The sequence below is a fragment of the Microtus ochrogaster genome, linkage group LG10 (assembly GCF_000317375.1).
Source record: "Microtus ochrogaster isolate Prairie Vole_2 linkage group LG10, MicOch1.0, whole genome shotgun sequence".
Lineage (NCBI taxonomy): Eukaryota > Metazoa > Chordata > Mammalia > Rodentia > Cricetidae > Microtus > Microtus ochrogaster.
In genome coordinates this window covers 214,396-222,376 of record NC_022035.1, presented here as the reverse complement: position 1 = coordinate 222,376, position 7,981 = coordinate 214,396, and the positions used below count along the sequence as shown (strand labels likewise).

The 7,981-nt window shown below is 37.3% G+C and overlaps 1 pseudogene; it reads left to right on the top strand.

Moving 5' to 3' along the window:
* The first annotated feature begins 982 nt into the window (after positions 1 to 982).
* LOC102002968 lies at positions 983 to 7,719 on the top strand (annotated as a pseudogene).
* The last annotated feature ends 262 nt before the right edge of the window (positions 7,720 to 7,981 follow it).

Genomic DNA, 7,981 nt, shown 5'->3' with positions numbered 1-7,981 from the left:
TGGGAGGAGGGGGGGAAGTGTGGGAGGAGGGGGAGGGAAATGGGAGGCTGGGAGGAGGTGGAAACTTGTTTTTTTTTCCTTTTCTCAATAAAAAAAATAATTAAAAAAAAAGAAGTTGAAAATAAAAACAAAAAAAAAAGAACTCCTATAGATTCTCTTTTCTTTTAGTAAGGATGGAAAATGACGAGTGACATTTGTACTTCATCTCATTTAAATTACCATCCTTGCATCTACAAGAGGAAAGAGCAATGTAGCAAACTAGGACTGTGAGCCAAGAAAACAGAATCCAGATGTTTTCAAATTGCTTTTTTTAAATAAAAAAGTACTAAAAGCAATTTTTAGTTTAACAAAAAAATACCTACTTCAGTTACATTAATTACAAGTTGACAAACAGATAAGGAATGCATTAAACTTTTTAATACACTCTCACAGAAAAACATCTTGAACATTGTAATTTCTGTATTTATGACAACTCTTACTGAAACTGGCAAATTAATTGAGTATCTGCTATTGCCCTAAAATGGTGCTGCACAATGAACTCTCATCTATTTTTCAGTTTGCAAAATCTAGGATTTTACAGGCTGCCTGTAGAGTCTGCTTGTCAGTTGAATCACTTGCCTTTTCTTTAAGAAAACTGAATAGCATTGGGAAAATAAGAAAATCAAAATTTAGTTTCTCTTATTTTTTATTGTACATTATAAAAATTTCCTCTTGTTTTCTTTCAACTAAAAATTCAAAAAAAAAACAAGAAGTAAAGCAGAACCTCCATCCTTAAAATGTTTCAAATTTGAAAAAGAAATCGAGCCATAGTTCTTTCATTAGTGTATGCTATATGGTTTCTATGAACACTTTCTTTCCTGATTGATCCATTCAGTAAAATAATATTGATCATTTGGGATAGTGTGTTGCATCTTTAATGTTTCTTTTAATTAGAGCACATTAAAACCAGAATGTTCATTTTGTTTGGAAACAGATTTAAATAATGGAAGGTAAGTGAGGTTTCCACATCATGGCCCAGCAAAGACTTCCAATCCTTCTACTCCCATCTATGAACAGAAAAACTTGGTCAAGCCCACACTTTTGAAGATAGGTAGGACTAAGTTGAAGGTCCATGAATAGCTGTCTCTTGGTGCCAGCCCTCTATTCTGCTCTAAGGTAATAATCAGAAACTCTGGAAATTACTACACATATCCCAGATTCCCTTCATAGCTGAATTCCCATTAAGCTTTATCAATGGGAGTACTGGCTGAAGGTTTAATGAATACTTTCAGCATCCTCTGGTGAGCTGTGGATGACAACATCAATGCTTATCCTACTTATTTTTAAATTCTCTCAGCACCCTCAGAACCATTTCCACTGAGCCCTTTCAGAACTGTCAGACAAGATCTACAGCAAAGATCTAAGCACACAGCAGCTTGGGCTTCAGTCATACCACTAACAACATCTCACTGTGTGTTTCTGCTCCCAGATCCAAGACCTCGGAGGCCCTCACCTCTAAAGGTAAGCATCAGCTCTGAATGTGGGGGAGGCTATCTCTCCTCTGATGCCTAGATTCCAGGAATTAACTCCACCCACCTTTCCCCATCATGTTTCTACAAGACAGCTGAGAAAGCCTCTTCATCATCCACCTTTACAATGCCTGAGCAAAGCCGGGCGATGGTGGCGCACGCCTTTAATCCCAGCACTCGGGAGGCAGAGGCAGGCGGATCTCTGTGAGTTCGAGACCAGCCTGGTCTACAGAGCTAGTGCCAGGACAGGCTCCAAAGCCACAGAGAAACCCTGTCTTGAAAAAACCAAAAAAAAAAAAAATACAATGCCTGAGCAAATCACACGTTGTATGTCCTTTGAGTGACTTAAGAATGATCAAAATATTTCACATGAAGTCTATCACATCAAGGTCTACTGCCATTCCATTAAAAAGAGATTTATTGATAAACATGACCACAGCTACACATCTGCAAGAATATTCTAGAATACACAATTTCTGCTCCCATCCCATGAGCATTTAGTTATATCTTTCTAGGTCAATCAATAAAATGTTCTCTTCAAATTAATACATTATCTTCAAATGACTGACTTTTGACTTCCTACGCTTTCACCCACTTTTCCTGGGTGGAAAGATGAAGAAAATAAAGTAAGACAAACAATATTACTTTTAAAGAATCTCTAAGTTAACTCCTCAGGGAGTTCCAAAAAGATGTTTCAATTTGTATGACCTCTTTTTCAAGAGTAATCAGAATACAAAATTTTTGACCATACATTCAATTTTCAGTTGTGACGTGGATTGTCACTCAAGTGAAATATAAAAGACAGATACAATCTCTCTGTCCAGGTAAAGAAAAAAATTCAATATATTTCCAACATTTCCTGACAGATTCAATAGTAAATAAATAGAAGAATGTTATCAAGTCCATAAATCTGATATTAGTTTCTATAACCTTCTGATAAATTCTGAAACCTCTGAAATTCTTAAGAATGTAAAAGGAACTCACCTGGAACTCAGCTGGCTTCTGGGTCCCAGGTTTAACTTTTTCAATTTATAGAGGATATAGAAGCATCTTATTTGTCTTTTTAAATATAATTTTCATTGTACGTTTTGGAGGCTTCTAACATGATCTAATGTGATGCATACAGATAGTAAAGTGGTTATAAAAATGGAACAAATTAATATATACACCATTATATATAGTCACTTTTTGTGACCAAGGCAACTGAAATCTTATTTTTTTTTAACCCTCAAATACAAGAAAATTGTGTTAATTATAGTTTTCAAGTTGTGTGGGTCTTCTCTCTCATTTTCTTGAAGGGTTCAATGTGAATATTCCACAGTCCCCATCCCTCTGCTGTGTATACAGAATGTTTCTCAGTATTAAGCAGAGTGGGAACCTGGCTCTGAGAAACGGCAGAGTGGCAGTAAAGTAATAAAGTCAAGATTCCAAACAGATCACTGCCGTGTAGGTCTGTCCACAACTTAACCCAAGTGACAAAACCTGACCTTATCATCGGCAAAACCTTTTGTTAAACCTTAGGGACAAGGGGACTACATACATATTCTGTCCCGAAGATGATGGACACCTCAGTCAATCTTCCATTGTGAGCTGAAGAGAGAAGAGAAGCCCAATCCATGCACAAGACCTGCATGCCTTTACCAGTGAGCACACCACCCGGTCAGCTCTCACCGCGCCACTGGGTGGTGCATCTCATTCTCAAGCTCATCACATCTTCTCAGTATGCAACTGTTAATATTTTTAAACCCAGATGAACAGGTGGGAATCTCAGTTTCTACCATTCTGTGCTAAGGGAAAGCAGACAGATACTGCTCAAGCATCAGCAGGAACCACTTTCCAAGCTTGAATCAATTGCTTTATTCTTTCGGGATGGAAATAGTTATAGTCTCCCCAAAATTATAAAATAAAATGCATTGTGAAATGGCTGAGATCATCTATAACTTTGCTTTTCTGTTTACTTTCAAATATTGCTTCAGCTCTAAGAGTCTCCCTCAATTACCAGTTGCCGGTTAGATTAGTAGCTTCTGTTAATAGTACTCACTTTAGAGTGATGACCTGATATTATTTTTAAGAAATATTTTAATTTTTTTCCACACTCAGTAAATTTACGATAAAGGTTGCCATATTCTACCTGCACAACAGCGGATTAGTCATGGGAATTACAAACTGGTTGTTCTGTCTTCACCTGTAAATTTGCTAACAGTGCTAACAAAGTGTTCATCCTAAGAAAATAGAGTCTCATTTCAGACATTTAAAAATCCCTCCTGGGGTGGGAGAAATGTTAAAAGCACTAGCTGGTCTTGCAGAGGACGCTCGTTCAGTTCCCAGCAACCACATAGTGTTTTACAACCTCCTGTAAATCTAGTTTCACAGAATCCAAAACTTCCTCTGACCTCCATGGGCTCCATACATGCACACAGAGCACAGACATACATATTGGCAAATCACTCAAACATATAAATAAAATAATACTTAAAAAACCAAATACCTCCTGAACTGCCCCAGATCCAGTGTGTTACCAAAGGAGTAATGCAGGTTGCATCCATTTTCTCTTGATTATAGAATTTTACTGCATTTTACTGCCTCTCTCTCTCTCTCTCTCTCTCTCTCTCTCTCTGTGTGTGTGTGTGTGTGTGTGTGTGTGTGTGTGCGCGCGCGCCCTGGAGTCCTTGTGGTCTGTCATGTAAACTAACCAAGGAGGAAAAGAACCCAATGAATAGCATAGTGCTGACTTCTTCTTCATTGGTGCCACGACAAGGGTGACATCTCAGGGCTGTCTTTTTCAACATTCTACTCAGATGCAATAACCCAGAGTAATTTTCAAATAACTCACCATAGTTTAAGTCAATTCTGTTAGGTCTAAATGGAGTTGTTGTCATTTTTTTATTTTATTTTTATCTGCCAATAAAAAACACTGTCAAAATAAAGAAATTAAAGTTAAATAGAGCTATTTATTATTTACCATAAGTGAAGGAGACACTTAGGCACACTGTATTATCTTTCCAAAAAAAATGTTCAACCTTAGGAGATGAATGCACTTCAGATTTAATAGTGCTTGTATTAATGTTAATCAAAACAAGACAAATTGTTATAGTTCATAGCCCCAGTTCTATTCCATTCTTCCCAAAATCTAAACCTACCATTTGATTGATGTGTGTGTGTGTGTGTGTGTGTGTGTTTGAGATGGTGTCTCTCTGTGTAATCTTGGCTGTCCTGCACCTCACTGTGTGCACCATGCTGGCCTAGAATTCACAAAGATACCCCTATTGCTCTGCTAGGATTAAAGGCATGTACTAGCATGCCCAGTCTGGATTGTGATTCTTAACACCTAACCATCAATCAAGTACTACCAAGGCTGAAATTCATGTCTGTCCCTTTGGCCACTTCTCTGGTATCATCTTTTGAGTATCCAAATTGAATGTGTGGTGATTTCAAGATTTCCAGTTTATCTTTAGAGAGATATTTTGAGTAACTTATTCCCTCTGTAATTAATAAAATACATCCTAAGAGAAAACAAGGAAATGAATTTATCTCTGTGACAAGATGTTATAAATTAAATATTAACTGTGGATAAAATTATTCAGAGAGTGCAAAGAAAAAGTCCTGAACACACTATACTCCAAAGAGAGAGAGAGACAGAGACAGAGACAGAGACAGAGAACTAGTTAACAAATTCAGTAAAGTTGTTGAGTGTAAAATCGACACAAAACTTTTCTATATATGTATAACAAACTATCCCAAAAGGATGAGTGAAATTCTCAAAACCCAATACCACTTACCTTAGAAACTACAAATAAAATAATTAGGTTTAAATTCAACAGTGAAATGCTTTTATAGTGAGAAGTACTAATATTTATTTAAAACTTTAAGAATACAAATAAATGATAAGACATCTCATGTTCATAGATTGAAAGAATTAAAGTATTTAAATGTCCATTCATACTACTCAGAGTTAGATACCAATTTAGTGCAATCTCAATTACAATTCCAAAGTGATTTTTCACAGAAATAGTAAAACAATATTTAAATTTGTAAGACATTAACAAAAAAAACACAAGTAGCAAAATCAAAAACCAAAGCAAAGTTGAAAGTATCACAATACCTGACTCAAAACACAAAGTAATTATAAGCAAAACAGCATGCCACTGGTATTTTTTAAAAACTCATCAAGGGATGCAGATGGAATGATAGAAACTTACAAATTTATAGCCAACCGATTTTTGACAAAGGCACCAAGACATACAATACGGAAATGGCGTTCAATCAGTGAGTGATGCTGAAGAAATAGGCTATTTATTGTCAGGATAATGGAATTAGAACACTATTTTAGAGCAGGCACAAAAACTCACAATAACTAATAACTTATATTTAAGACCTGTAATGGTAAACTAAGAGACCAAAACATAGTGAGATAACTTTACAATATTGGTCTGAGAACTTTGTGCTTGGCAAATAACCCTCAAAATTCAAGTAATAAAAATAAAAACATAAAAATTGGTTTCCTTTTCATAGCAAAATAAGCATTCAACTGAGTAAAGACGCAAACTACACGTTTGCAAAGTATATATCTGAGAGGAGGGTAATATTTGAAATATATAAGGAACATAAACAACCAAAAAGCAAGAAAGCAATACAATTAAAGTGGACAAAGTATTTGAGCTGACAGCTCTAAAAAACAACACACATTAAGGCTGGAGAGATGGCTCAGTGGTTAAGAGCAATGGCTGCTCTCCCAGAGGTCCTGAGTTCAGTCTCCAGCAACCACATGGTGGCTCACAACCATCTATAATGAGATCTGGCACCCTTTTCTGTCTGCAGGTATACATGCAGGCAGAACACTGTTTACATGATAATTTACAAAAAATATTAATATCCAACAAGTTCATTTTATGCCCAGCATCATTGGTTATTAGGGAGATGCAAATTAAATCAAATGGAAAAATCACTCCACAGAGTATCTCTTCTTTAAAATAAAGATGATAGACAACAAAGCTTAGAAAGGGATCTTGGTGTTTTTTTGTTGGAATGTTGGAAAGCATTGTAAAAAACTACATGGACTTTCCTCAAAAAATAAGAATATTATATGATCCAGCAGTTCTACATTTGAGAATACAGAGAAATTGAAATCAGTTGTGGTCAATAGGATTCTCCCACTCATTTTATTATTGTCCGCAAAAATCAAAATATGGAATGCAGTGTCCCTCAGCAGTTGAGCAGATAAAGAAAGTGTGATACAAAGACACGATAGCAAATTACCAGACTTTGAAAAGAATGTAGTTATGTCGCTTGGAACAAGATGGATGAATCTTGAGGACATAAGACTAAATGCCAGTTACAGAAATGCAACTTTCACAAATCTGAATGTCAAATATGGATCAGTAGAACTTAAAAAAATACTTGGGAGCAGTAAGGAGGGGCTGTGAAGTTATTAGTTCAAGGCATAAAAAGTTCCAGCTATGTTTTAAGAAAATGGAATCCTTTGATAAATATATTGTGAGAAAAATGAAACACTTTAAAGGACACAATTCACTTAATGAACTAAAGCAGCTTGAGAAAAAAGGGAGAGGGACCCCCATTCCAGCAAGAGGAAGACTCACTGTTCCCTGTACTCCTGCCAGGCAGCAGTTCTCACGAGACCAGTTCCGCGGCCCTGAAAATCAGGATACTATGTGTCTGATGGGGTCAGGCAAACACTCTGTGCTTTCAGCAACTAAGATGAATGTCAGGTTTTCAGCTGCTACCAAGGACAATGAACATAAGTACTCACTGACCAAGACTCCAGCCAGAAAGTCTCCATGTGTGAGCGTACCCGGGAGTGCTTCAAAAGGCCAGTCTGTGTTCAGGACACCTAAGTTAAAGACCACAGAGAGGAACTGTACTACTGCAGTTGTTACTCCATCCAAGTTGGCAGCTGAAGCAGCACAGACTCCAGGCTCTAGAAAGAAACCGGTCTTTGATCTCCAAGGCAAGCTTGTCTCGGCCCCTCAACTACAAGCCACACGAAGGAAAGCTGAAACCTTGGGGGCAATCTAAAGAAAACAGTTCTCTGAAGGAGGGTGTGAGCAGAGTTAGCTTCCACCGGAGAACTTACAAGCAGCCTCACCTCCACACCAGGGAAGAACAACGGAAGAAACACGAGCAAGAACGGAAGGAGAGGAAAGCAAAGGTCCTAAACGCTCGCAGAAACCTGGTTATGACTAAAGCCCAGTGATCCGCCGATCCCTTGACTCCCAACTTGTTTCTCTTTTGTAAATGTTCATCACCTCCTCTACTCCAGTCGAAAGCTCTCTTTCTATCATAACTTTCGGGCATAATTTGTGGAGTATCTCTGTGTGCTATAGCTCTGAAAATACATTCTCACTTGTAAGTTCATAACTAAAGTGGTTTTCACCTATTGTCCTGTAGAACTCTGCTTTTTAAGAGACCTGTCCTTGGGGCTCTTGACGTGGGTTTTCCATGCCAAGGTCCTGTAG